At 45.2% G+C, this 12,489-nt stretch overlaps 1 protein-coding gene across 1 annotated transcript in view; it reads right to left on the bottom strand.

Moving 5' to 3' along the window:
• The window catches only part of OSTF1 (osteoclast stimulating factor 1), a 107,018-nt gene that overhangs the window by 78,955 nt on the left and 15,574 nt on the right, over positions 1-12,489 (bottom strand). The gene's annotated exons all lie outside the window — the stretch shown is intronic.

Genomic DNA, 12,489 nt, shown 5'->3' with positions numbered 1-12,489 from the left:
GACTACAGACGAAGCTGTAAGAGCCCTCTAGCACAGGTGATTGCTGGCCCAGGAGAACAAGGCAGGCTGCAGTCGCACGGGCCCCACTCCCAGAGGCAATGGAGGTTGGGGCATTGCGGTAGCTCGTGGCGGTGTGGGGCCTCTCTGTGTTGACGTGGCCTCACACCAAGTGCTGCAGCTTGCGACCGAGAGCCACTGATTGCGACGGCCCCAGAGGGAGAGCAGTGAAACCACTCAAGGGAGCTCTGGCTATGCTGGAGCCCAGTGTGAGATGAACAGGACGGCCGGTGCAGTGGTTGCCTGGTAGGTCGGCGGGCCTGCACATCCGGATTGGAGGGGTGGAGAGGGCCCAGTCCCTGACTGGTCAGTTGTCTCCCGAAGGGTTCCTTGGGGGAACCCTGGGTACCCCCCCTGGTTCGTGCTGATATGGCAAAAGAGACCCAGACAGGGCCCCACACACACAGGGTGGTAAGGAGGCTGGAAGGGGCAGGGAGAAGGGAGCGCCTCGCCCTCCCCCGGTGCATACAGAAAGAGAGCTACAGAGCAGGGCCTCAAGACACAGGGACATTTGGCCAGCCCTTGAAAAGGACCATGCAAATCATTGGAAGTATGGCGGGCATTGAGGTTACCACTTGGCAGCAAAGGCTCGGTGTTGCGGGCCACGAGGCAAAGCTACACCTGGCCCATTCCTGGCCTGTCCACTCGGACTTGGGTGGGAGCTTGTACTCAATTGTCAGCCAAACACCTGGTGTAAGTTGCAGGGGCCCGAGTGCTCTGGCTGGAAAGAAATATACTGAAACATGAGAAAGTACAAACTGGCTCATGCGGCGAACACTATCACCCAATACACCATGCCGCACCAGGACCCTCAGCGAATAACTATACAAACAGGCGCAATACCACTGAGGATACACTGGACGGTGAGTTGGAGCCCTCCAGATTGAAATTACTGGCTGCCATACATGGGTCCTGCAGCGACCTTGAGCACAAAATCGAAGCAGTCGCCATTGATGTTAACCTTCGCAGGGCACACTTAAGAAAAGTGCTATACAAAGTCAAATCTGTGAAGGGCAACACAAATGAACTACAGGCAGAGTGGCGGTCCTCAAACACTAGATAGCCCAGATGAATACAGCCACACTAGACCTGGAACAGTGGGCAGAAGACGCAAAGGGACGTTCCCGTCAGAGTAATATCGAGTCTTGGTTTTCCCGGAGAGAGCGGAAGGGTCATCAGCAGAATGATTTCTGGAGACCTGGATAAAGTCAGAACTCAAACCTCAAGCCTTATCCAATCTGTTAGTGGTATACAGGCATATAAATTGGAGTGGTCTGGCATGTCATCTCGCTGTATCCGGATAATGCCCTATTCCATCTCTCCTCTCCCCATGCTGTGGTGCCAAAACTGTTACAGCTGCCGGACGACTTCGGGAACCTGTCAGGCCTCTGACTTAACAGCAAGTCCCTGTTATTCCCACTGGCTTCACTAGTGGGCACGCTGGGAGGACAGGTTACAGACTTTGGGTCTGCGATGGAAATTAACACACTTAAGATATCTTGGGATCAGAGTGGCGCACTCCAGAACACTACAATTACGCCTACATGTGGATAGGGTCTTGGAAGCATTTAAGGCTCTCTGGCCTTCTGGAACACGTTGACAATCTCCCTAATTGACAGACTAAGAGAAGCTAAAATGGTACTGCTCCAAAGATGTCTGTATATGCTGCAGAACTCGCTTTTCCCCCTTCCAACAAAAGGTCTTTACGCAGTTGGACACCATTCTTATTAGTCTCCTGTGAGCGTAACACAGCATAGTGGCTTTGAGGACACTGACTAAAAGATACAAGGATGGGGGACTGGAAGTCCCACACTTGACTTGCATTATTATGATGCACACCTTCAACATGCAGTACGTTGACTAAACCTGGGTGAGAACTGGGAGAAATGCCTCCTGGTAGGTAGAGTCGCAGCAGAGCAGCTACCGGAAGTGCTGATGGCGGGCGCAGGGGTCCTGAAAGACCTACCATACATAGTCCGTCAAACAGCCCTCGTTCGTCAATGCTTTGTGCAGATTATTCCGAAAGGAGCTCCATTCCACACACAGAACTTTCGCTCTGGACTCTGAAACCAGTCAGACAGATAATGGAGAATATGTCCTTTCAGGCATGGCATGAGGGAGGCGGTTACTTCCTAGCTGATTTATACCCTGGGGAGACTTTCATTTCCTTAGAGGAGGCTCGCCAGGAGTTTGGGCTCAGGCCAGGTCACTTCTGACACCATGTTGGCCTGGCCGAAATAGCCAGAGTAGCATGGCCAACTTACCCTACAGCACCCAGTCCTTTGTCAACGCTTGGGATCCTACTAACTTGTGGTACAGGCCGACACTTGATAGCACTGCTATACAAGGCTATGCAAACGGATGTAGCGGGGACACTGCCTGGGGCTCATACGACCTGGGACCTAGATGTGGACACCCCGTTAGAGGAATGGGACTGGACAAAAGTCAATGAACTAACTCACGCAGTCTCTTGCAATGCCCACTTCAAGTTGATACACTACAACTTCCTTTTACAGGACCTACACCTTACCCCCAGAGGCATGCACCACATGACCCTGACTCACCCAGATAGCTGCCCCCACTGTGGAGCAACTGGGCTGACTTCCTGTATTTAGCTTGGCATTGCCGCCTATTGCAGGAATTCTGGAGACAAGTGGTAGTCGACATAACACTGTCCACGCATTTGAACATAGTCCTTTCCCCTCAATGTTGTCTATTAGGTAATATTAAGCGACCAAAGGGCAGGAAGATTCCATACAAATTCCTACAGCTGGTGTTAGTCCTAGCGAGTCGTAGGGTTGCAATCATCTGGATGGTACAAAGGGCACCTGAGATCATTCACTGGTATAAAGAGGTGTTGGAATTGACGTTGGCGGAAAAGGTTCACATGAAACTAAACAGACGAGACAATAAGGTGCAGGCCGACCTAGCTGACTGGCGAGCCCTATGAGACACACTCACAGATCCAGATTCGGAAACAACGTCATCTAACTGTGATAGCACTGATGGGTGACACACTGATGAGGTACTCAATCTCATTGTGCCACGGACGTAGTATGGGGCAGGCCTGCAGGGTACACACAGAGTTTCTCTGGGAAAGCGGGTGACTCAAGCATACTTGGATACTATGGTTGCAATGTCATGATATCATAAATGTATTGTACTGTTTTTCAATTGTAATTTTTTACAAAACTGAAAAATAAAGGTTTAAAAAAAATTCATTGAGATAAGGAAACAAAAACCCAACTAAAAAGAGGGAGATTAATTAAGTTTAAAATAATATTACTCTTTTTGCTGTAGGCCACACACCATTACATATTACAACAAAGTAATACAACATAGAGCAAACAGCCATGGCAATATAAAAAAAAAACAGTCATCACAACAGATACACATTTTTAATTTGCTAAAATTGCAAGCGCTACAGCAATTTTCTGGATTTCAATTTTGAATAAAACAAATATATACACTGCACTTTCCCCATATATTTCAAGATTACAAAAGAAATAAAGGACATAAAAGGCTAATCTGAACTTCAGCACTGGAGGAAGTCTACACTAGGCACCTCAAAGCACATCAACATAAAAGGCACCTGCCATTATTCTCGTAAACTCTTTGCAAAAAGCACATTGGACAGTCAATACAAGTTAAAAATAAAAATTTTAAAAAAACACAGTTCCTGTGCGGTTTGATGCTATCGGTGCACAAGAAGCAGTAAAACCCCAAAATGTTTTTGTTCATGATAAAAGAAAGCAATTCTCTGTCGTTCACTCCCAAGGTGAAGTAGAGACTCAAAAGGTCAACAAGAGGTAACACCTAACGAACACTGAATCCTCCCACCTTATACCCTCCTCCCCACAGAGAAACTGTCACCACAACTCATGTTTGGTACCTCAAGAAATCAATTGCCTATTTGGAGTAAGCATGTGCCTTCGTTCTTTCTGAACTCTGTTTCACGTTCTCCAGTAGGGCTCTAGTATCTTCCTCCAGGTAGAGCACACCTTTTGTTCCCGTACAAAACTCTCCATCAAGCAGTGTGTTGCAGTGAGCTCACAATTCCCAAGATCGCTTTTGATGCTCCATTTGAGTGACCATCTCCTTCCATGTCATTATGGACAGTGATTCCAGTTCTAGACTTTTGTTTGATAGACTAATGCCTTGCAGGTGTTGTACTCTTATTTTCCTTTGATTCAGCATAACATACTACCGCACCTGAGATCAATGATCTGTAGATTAAAAGTTCAGGACTGAAGACAATGTTCCAAATGACCTGGAGTGGGGTGGTCACCTCATTATGTTCTTAATCTTTGTGCTTGCTAAAATGTCAGGGTTTAGATCCAGAAAGAAGAGAACCCTTTGAACCGCAAGCCTTACATCCTTCCAACTAACTGTAGTCTGCACACATCTTTCTATCAATCCACAGGCTGACCATGACAGTTACTTCTTCAGATATATCCACCTTTGAATTTTTTGAGGGAGTGGGAAGATCTCAATCCATTCTCGTTCGGACCCTGCAAACCCACTAGTTTGTGATCACACTCTCCATCGCAGCCTGCAGATCACTCTTCAACTCATTCTTTGAAGTGACCACCCCAAGACAGAAAGTTACTTTAAGTATATAATACATTCATGCTGATGCTTCTTAGCGCTAATAGATTACATATCATAACGTACACAGATCCTATTTAACTCTTTCCTTGATTCCAAGAGGCAGAATTCTGAGTGAAAAGGGTCTGTAAAGAAATTGTTACTTGTGGACTATGCCGGGAAATGTTTTATATCTCTGTATTACCCACTTAACTTGGGTAAACAAGGTTGTACTTTAAAAGCTGAAAGTGTTCCGCCAGGTATTTGCTGTTTGAATTTAATAACCAAAACATCTGGTGTGTTCTGATATGCGGCTTTGTGGGTGATTATTATGATCTTGAAACTCACTTTACTCCTGATGGGCAGCAACTCTAGAGATAGTAAGAACGGTGAAGTATGATCCAGATAAGATGACCCCAGGATCAAATGGAAAGTAGCATTCTGGAACAGATGTTGGGTGGCTGAGTATTTTCTGAAGGGCCACGGGGTAGGAGGAGTTACCATAGTCCAGCCATGACGGAACTAAAGTTTTCACAAATGGGACACACTGCTGGGGATCAATGAAGGGATTTGTTTTCAGAGTTTTAAACTGTAGGAAAAGGTCATTAACCAGGTTGGTCATAAAAGACAGTTTACTATTGATATACATATTAAGGTTGCAGAGGACATTGGCAGGTGTAGAAGGGGGTGCTATCACGGGGGGGCAGAGGTTGGTTTCCCAATCCAGAGCATGTTGGAACGTTAGAAGCATCTGCAACTTGCGCGTAAAATTTAAGGAAATTGCTGAATATTCAACCAGTGGATCGAGAAAAGCCGGCATTCAAATTCTGGGGAAAAGGTTTCTCAGATAATGCCGTTAAATTCATGTGGGAACCCACAGATCAATTTTTACTGGTATGCAAGTAAAAAACGAGTCCTTGGCAGATGTAACTTGGCTTGCATGTAAAATATTAAGAACAAGCATTTACAATGCAATAGGTCTCGCATTATTAAAGTTTGAGCTATTGGCATTGTAAATGACAATGCCTTTTATTCATTTGTTTTTAAAACCTGCAATCGGTATATAAACACGCACTTTGAACGTATATTCCTTGCTTACGATGAGCAAGGCTGGCAGTAAAAGAAACTGCCAGCCTTGCTTCTCATAAGCATGGACTATAAGTACAAAGTGCTTATTTATGCACCAATGCAAATGAATACAAGGCATTGTCATTTACAATGCCAATAGTTCAAACTTTAATAATGCGAGACCTATTGCACTGTAAATGCTTGTTAATTCTCTGATAAAAACAAATCAATGTATTTCCTTTTTAAAATGAAAGTAAATAACTTTAATCCCATACTTGATCAAGAAGAGATGATGCATGGTGCCTGCGTTTTTAAGTTTGGCAAAAAAACGTAAAAAATTAGAATAAGCACGTTTCTCAAAATTAAGCCTCAGAGGAACGTACTTTTACGAAATAGTAACATAGGGCGGATGGAAAGTTTTTGTGTGAATCGAGGACAAATTTGTATATGAAGAATTAAAGAAAAATAGGGGAGAGGGAGAAAGTGGTCTCGGAATAAGGTGGAATAACGCAAGTGATCACTGCCGATATATATATATATTTTTCCATAGAGGGTGCTTTGGGTGAATGCGCTACAAATGACAGATAGTTGATATTTTATAATGTCAAGGATGACCATTTCTAAAGTTCATGCTACACACTGAATTGTCTTTCTGTGATTGGTTGCTGATCTGACTGCGAAAACTCCTAAACATGGTATTTATTTGTATGCTTCTGAAGGACTCAAACCTCCGATTCCCACTTATCTGTGCAGCAGGCATGCAGACCCACTGATTTGTTATCAGGAATGTCATTACCCAGCAAAGTATGGGCTTACTGTATGAGACAGGCAGGGATGAAAGGCTGAGCAGTACCAGCCAGGATCGACCCTTTACAGACAGATCTCGTCAGCAGGTAAGTAAACCTACTGAGCTACCTTACAGGGCCGGCTGGTCCCGAGACGAAGTCTGGAGCTAGGGACACGGGGTGGTAGGCTTCACTCACCCCCAGGTGTTGTCTCATTTGCCTCCTCAGCGTGGAGAGCTTCTGGCGAAGGTTCATGGTTTCTGTCCTTGGTTCGCGGTCCTCCGAGGAGCCAGGTATCTCGCTCCTCTTTCCTGTGGGCGCAGGACGCCTGTGGCCTCAGAGGAGGGTGCTGCCGGGCCCGCCTTCCCTCCCAAGTAAGGCGGTCTGGTGGGTGGATGTATCTGTGGAGTGCAGGGCCAGCTTAAGATAAAGATGGCCTCTTTCAGATGAGTGCATGAGGCCCTTAGTGGGCCACTTTCCGCTGGTTGACTTATTCTACGCAAACACTAATAAAATATATAAACATGTTTAAACCATTACAAAAGACACGGGGAGCTGGGGCCCCTTTCGATTCAAAGGGGTGAAATGTTCACCCTCAGCCTCTTGCAGAGTGGGTGCGGTCACGGGAGGTGGAGTAGGGTGGTTGGTTGAAGGGCATATGTGATTGGGGTGAAAGTAGGAATGCATTTGGTGGTGTGCGGGTTGATAAGAATGTGTGTAAGGCAAGGTTTGCATGTGGGCGGTGTGGGTGCGTGTAAGAGGGCAGATGGGAGGTAAGGATAGGTGGGTCTTATCAGATGAGAGTGGGTGAATGTGGGGGCGATGGATAGCATGGGTAAGTCAAATTGTTTAAAACTCCTCCAGTCACCGCTACCTCAGCTCCCTTGCCTCAGGCTGCTCCTAGCTTGAGGCTGTGGGTGTCCGGAGTGTTCATTCGGAAAAGGTGAAGTGCAGGTTTTTCCTTGATTCTAGATGTCCCTTCTGATCTAATATTAAAAAAACGTAACAGCGCTCTGTCCACACCTAGCGCCGCAAAGCGGATCAGACCAAGATGGGAGCGGATGAGATTTCCGCAACACCCGCCGCTTCCCCAAAGAGAGTATATGGATTGGATTGGTGTTACCAGCATCTCGGAGGCTCAGGATTGTGGGACAGGGGCCTGTGCTCCAGGGGCTGGGCGGGCAGTGAGTGCGACGCCTCTGTATGGAAAACTGAAACCTTTCAGGTTGGGGGTTTGGGGAGGAAGTGGGTCCCTCCAAGAACACTCTTGGGTCTGGGAAAGTTCCACCTTCGCCTCTGCTTTTTTTCTACAAGTTGCTTCTTGTCTTCGAGTCGTGCCAGTGTGCACGAGGCGGGGTTAATCTGAAAGGCTTCTAGCGCTTACACGTGATGCCAACCCTGGTGTCAGCGCTGGTTGTTTTGTAATGGTGCTGTTGGTGGGATCTCGTTACGCGGATTTCCCTCGCGCCCGTCATAAATTACGAGCTAACAGAGCGGGTGTTTCCTGTGGCGTAAAACACTTTATAGTGCTTGGAAAGTAAACGGTACAAAAGGGGGTGGTGATGGACGGAGCATCCGAACCAATCAAACACTCACACCCAGTCACAAGATCTGGGTTGAATCCCTTGCTCACTTTGCCACTGGATTCAAACAAGCCGGGCTGAAGACGGCTGGAATGCCAGAAACCGGTCCTTGGAAGCTTGTTTCCGGTCCAGGGAAGACATGGCTTGGCAGTTCGGGCTGGACTGTTCCCATGAGGCACAGGGTCGGACTGATTTGCATATAGCCATGTCTGAACTGGGGTGGCAGAGTGGGCTAAAGAACGGTGATGGATTAAACCCAGATCTTCTGACTGGGTGTGAGTGTTTGATTGATTCAGATGCTCCATCCATCACCACCCCCTTTTGTACCGCTTCTGGAAAGTAAACAGCGCCGAATGTGTCTCCTCTTACACGGGGTTTCTTCCCAGACATGGAATGAGAACTGTGGAGAAAGGTGCCTTAGAAAGAGACTCCCAGGGGAAATGGGACGCTAAACGTTTTTTAATCAAAATGTCAAGCTCGCGACAGGAAGCAGACGGGAGTCCGTGAAGCCAGCTGACTCGAGCGTGTGAGCCAGTGGAGCTCCGTGGAGAGCCCCGCCTGCTGCCGAGCCTGAGCCGCTGAAGGAGGAAAGACCTGCCTGGAGAGCAGCGGGGGAGTCCTGCCCAGTGAGTGAGGGCGCGTTTAAATACAATGGCTATTCCCTGTGTGCCACTGACTCACCTCACATTAAGGGAGACAGGAGATGAACAGCGTGTGACTGTACGTGGTGAACGTGCGCGTTCACAGTTCCAGTCTGGCCGGCCTGCAGCCTGCGCTTGCCCATCTCCTGTCTCCCTTGAAAGCTTTTGAAAGTAAAGTCGACGACAATGGGTCTCGCTGGCAACAGCGCTTCACGCTGCGTCGCCAAGTGCGAGACCTAAAAATGGAAACAGAATTGACCCTTGAGGGAATTCACATTCAATAGTTTAAGGCTCAGAAAGCTAAGCTGGTAAGGGACGCATTTGTTTTCTGCCTTCTAGATATGATTTCAACTAGGTAAATACCATTGCAGAAGAGCATGCTTCAGACAGCCTGTACTTCTGCCATACCAGAGTCAGGAAGCCTATTATCTTCCACAAGGGTATTCAGCTGATGAAAGACAAGTTTCTCTATTAACCTCTTTATCTAGGAAATGAGACGTGGATTAAGAAGTGGGCAAATTGCTTATAATTAGAGGCCTTTTACTAAGCAATGACATTTCTCTCCATGAACTTTGCATTATTACAGACATCTAAGGGCTGTTAAAGAACCCCCCTTAACTCTGCCAACATATATGAGCAGAGTAACTTTAAAGTAACCCCATCCACAATTCGTCCAATGTCGATTTGAACTTCCATATTTATCATGCTCCAGATTTGCACAGCCCTTCAATCTGGTAATTTTCACCCATACATGCCTTTCGAGTCACTGTCTTCTCTCTATAATGGCAGTCCTGCCGCTTGCACGTATACCCTGGCATCATGGCCAATATGAATAGAGCATAATGTATTTTTCTAACCATACAATCAGATGAAATATTCCTTTTTAATAATAATAATAAAAACATTTATTAAGCGACTGGTTACACAGAAAGACAGTGCGTCCCCCGCGCTCTGGATGCATACCGACAGAACTCTGAACAAAAGCCCAGCAACCCAGGGGGTAGAGAGCAGAAAGCCGCAGGACAACTAGACCTTGGGGAACAAGTAAGTTTTCAGTTTCAATCTGAAACGCGATTCCGAAGGTTCCATCTGAAGTTCGAGTGGGAGTTCATTCCAGTATTTGCTGGCAAGGAACCTAAAGGATCTCCATCCCATCCGAGCACGAAACAACGTCAAATATTGATAAAAAGCACAACAGATCAGACTCATTAATTCACCAAGTGTTCAATGTATCCACTCCACTATACATCTCTCCTGAGAAGTTCTTCTTTATTATTGCCACCTATTGCCAAATCATTGGCTCTGAATGGTCACGCATGGCATTTTCCATTTTTTCCCCTTTATGGGTATTTTTATTATCAAAGGCAAATCCGCAACTAATCTCTTTGAGCAGGGAAAAGATAAGGTAAGCACTATAGTGGGTACGTACAGTACTGATTATAAGGACAAGGAATGTATGTCCCAGTAATAGCACATAGATTGTTACTGGAAACATGACAGTAACGCTCAAAACAATATCAGCAAAGAAGTCAATTTACAATTGAAGGAATAGTTTTAACAGAGGTTTTTGAATGAGGACACATTGATGAACCTTAAAATAAATAGACATAGATTTCCTTGCATTTATATACACTATCTACACTTCACAGGTAGGACCGTTATATTCCAATTATATTCAGAATTAGCTCTACAGTTGAAATATAACTGAATATGTAAACTTCTTTCTATGTCTTTTTGTCAGACATTTGCCTATATATATCAAGGATACTCAAAATGCCCCGAATATGATCAATAATACTGTTTGAGATGATGGCATGCAGTTTGTAACACTATAGTTTATGCCATTTCACTGTACACAAACAGACACCATATATATATGGCCTTTGTTGTCTACAATATAATCTTAACCAACAACCGATCAAGATTTTTTATAACACACTTATATGTTGCTGGGCATGACTAAGATTATTTTGAACAATATGTTTCTACATTTGTATTAGCAATCAGGTTGTGGGGTTATTTAGCCAGATGATGAGGCATGTGTTGGCTTGAAGTTTTGTACTAGTTTCAAGTTTTAGAAAAAATAGAAAGCTATTAAAGTTCCACTGTTTGAAGCACCAACTTATGATCTGGAGGATACTTAAGGACGCTCATTTTATTATTAATGGCTGGTGTGCAAGCGTATTCTTGTTCTTATCGCATGTATAGGGTCCGCCTTTATGAATTGGGGCGCACTATATTGGTGCTTGACCCCAGAATGTCGAACACTCACACTTAGAATAGTCCAACTTCTTCCTTTCTTACCACTACGGTGAGGAAGTAACCTCCCAGATTTTAGCAAACATGTTTTGATGTTTCCCCTGTACACCCGACGAATCTGACAGCAGTCCTGCATTCCTCTGGAAAACAGGCCTGACATACCGGCGCCCTGCAACTTACATCAAGGAAGCATAACACAACCATCTCAACATTTTGCCCCAAACATCAGCTTGTCAGTTTCCGAAAATAAGGGTATTTTGCAAACAAAAACAAACTTATCGTTTTGAATTAACTGAACTGTCACAGACAAAGCCTTGCTGTTTTGATACAAAACACAATTTTGAAAAATGAAAAAGCTTATTCACTATTTTAGCAAATTGATCTGTAATTATCAACTAATAATGTTATAGTACTCACATTTACTACCATTACACATTTACAGATTATACCTTACATACCCATGTACAATAATTAAATACGCTAGTTACTCATGACAGGGGTAGCTAGTAAGATAAGGATAGTCACAACTGTGTCAACAATGCCAACAATAGAACAAAGGATAGGTAACAATACACCATTAATCCCAGGAATAGACTCCATAACAGCAAAGAAGCTAATTACATGTAATTAACGGCCCACACTGTGCTATGCTGAGTCCCCAACATGCTAGTAAAGCAACACTAAGGCAAAAAGAGACCATTATTTTTATGAAGCCAGCATTATACAAGGCGGTAGCGGAATCATGCTAAGGATACTAACAATATGTCAGGCAAAGTCTACATAATTCCATAGGTGCCTGCAATATGCAGAGAATGCTCACAATACACCAATAATGGCGAACATTATGACAGGGACAAATATAGAGTAACCTTGTATCCCAATGAAAATGTGGGTTTGTACAACAATGAACAACAGCATTACCTTGAAAATATATATAGCCCCACTTTGCCTTAAATCCTTTATTAGCGGGCGCTCCCAGTCTGTCTTCCTTCCCCCTTTACCTCACAGGCTAAACCCTTAGAATATGGCGGAGCCCCACAGGGCTCAGTCCCACACTCTTTAATATGTATAAGGAGCCCCTGGCTAAGTTAGTCGAATCTTGGGGAGTGAGAGTTATATCCTATGCATATGATACTCAACTCCTACTGGCTTTCCGGGAAAATATGCCCACATCCCTTGGCTCCTTCAAACTCTGCATTAAACCTGTGGTGGACTTGACGAATGCAAGCTGTTTAGACTTAACGCAGACAAGACTGAGGTTCTCTTTTTCGGGATTCAGTCGACCCCTTCTTAAAGCCTCCGATGGCCATCGGAAATAGGCCCGCCGCCCCACTTTCCTTCTCCGGTGGTAAGAAACCTTTGGGGTGAAATTTGGCTCAGACCTTACTTTCAAGCCCCAGATTAAGGTATTATCCTCCATCTGTTTCTTATGCCTCTGGTGCATGGGGGGGGGGGGGGGGGGGGGGGGCTGCTTGTAAAAAATAAATCAAGTCAGCTGCATGTCGCGCC

The sequence above is a fragment of the Lissotriton helveticus genome, chromosome 2_1 (assembly GCF_964261635.1).
Source record: "Lissotriton helveticus chromosome 2_1, aLisHel1.1, whole genome shotgun sequence".
Taxonomy (NCBI): domain Eukaryota; kingdom Metazoa; phylum Chordata; class Amphibia; order Caudata; family Salamandridae; genus Lissotriton; species Lissotriton helveticus.
The sequence above is the reverse complement of the archived record's forward strand: the minus strand, read 5'-3'. Positions and strand labels throughout refer to the sequence as shown.